This window comes from Oncorhynchus mykiss, chromosome 15 (assembly GCF_013265735.2).
Source record: "Oncorhynchus mykiss isolate Arlee chromosome 15, USDA_OmykA_1.1, whole genome shotgun sequence".
NCBI classification, from domain to species: Eukaryota; Metazoa; Chordata; class Actinopteri; order Salmoniformes; family Salmonidae; genus Oncorhynchus; species Oncorhynchus mykiss.
The window spans coordinates 70,226,619-70,228,336 of NC_048579.1; positions in this window are offsets into that span (position 1 = coordinate 70,226,619).

Sequence of the window (1,718 nt, forward strand, 5' to 3'; positions counted from 1 at the left end):
AGTCTGTATTCTGGAGGGCTCTATGGTGGGTACAGGTATGTCTGTTGCAGTGAAACCAGAGGGAAGTCTGTATTCTGGAGGCCTCTATGGTGGGTACAGGGATGTCTGTTGCAGTGAAACCAGAGGGAAATCTGTATTCTGGAGGCCTCTATGGTGGGTACAGGGATGTCTGTTGCAGTGAAACCAGAGGGAAATCTGTATTCTGGAGGCCTCTATGGTAGGTACAGGGATGTCTGTTGCAGTGAAACCAGAGGGAAATCTGTATTCTGGAGGCCTCTATGGTGGGTACAGGGATGTCTGTTGCAGTGAAACCAGAGGGAAGTCTGTATTCTGGAGGGATCTATGGTGGGTACAGGGAAGTCTGTATTCTGGAGGGCTGTTGAAGCCTTCTGTTCTCTTTTAAAGAGAAAATATGAACTTTTTCAGATGGAAGTATATGAAAGGTAAGCAAATCACCACATATCGCCATGTTGCACATGAAGTGAGGCCAATAATAATAATTTGCACACAGTATGTGAATCAAGCTGAGCCAAGTGATCTGTTTTAAGAGGTCTGCTTCCTGTACATTTCACCAGGAAGACTGTATCATTCTCATCTGAGATTCAATAGCAACACGTGTTGAGCTTGACTGTTTTCATTTTGTTGGTCACAGAAATGTGCGCTGCACTTGGTTCATTCATTGTTATGGTCTCTCCCTATGGACATGTTTAAGACCTACTATTTCTTGGTTTTGCTTCATATAACATCTAATTGCCTCTTTACAAGTGATGTTGAACTGATTATATGGCTTTACATTGTACCAGAACGGCTTTCATTAGGTCTACAAGTCAGACCTCCCCTGCACACGGACACACACACACCACATGGCGCACGGACACACACACCACACGGCGCACGCACACACACGTCCATGTGTCTGCACAGTACACACATGTATGCACATACGTACACACACACACTGGGGTGAGTCACCAGTCATTATTTTGCCTGGAAAGCCACCAGTGCTTGTCACTTCTTCTATTGTCCTCCACAACATATCAATTTACGTGTTTTCAGATTGTTCAGAATGTCACCTTTTCAGAATTTTGTCTCCAGGACAGAAAGACAGACAGACATTGCTCTTCCCGTATACTCACAGACCAATGCAATGCCATATGCAGTGGCACGCTGCGATAGGGATGTAGAAAATACATCGAACTCTAGATGTGGGTCCCAAATGGCACCCGATTCCTATGGGCCCTGGTCAAAAGTAGTGCACTAAATAGGGAATAGGGTGCCATTTGGTATGCACCCTAAGCCATTGGCCCTATCTTCAGCACCACATGCACACCAGTATGGAGGCTTCCCTCCCCAGATGGCTGCAGCCTGCAGCCTGGTCTTAGAGCTGCATGCACTATGTGTGTTTAGTCACGCACAGCCAGGATATTGACACATTCTGGGAGGGGTTGCTGTCATCAAACAGGTTCATTGTGGTGGTCGATAACATCAGTCATTGTCAGAGAGGTACCGTAGTCTAACCAGCTGTCTGTCAGAGAGGTACCGTAGTCTAACCAGCTGTCTGTCAGAGAGGTACAGTAGTCTAACCAGCTGTCTGTCAGAGAGGTACCGTAGTCTAACCAGCTGTCTGTCAGAGAGGTACCGTAGTCTAACCAGCTGTCTGTCAGAGAGGTACCGTAGTCTAACCAGCTGTCTGTCAGAGAGGTACCGTAGTCTAACCA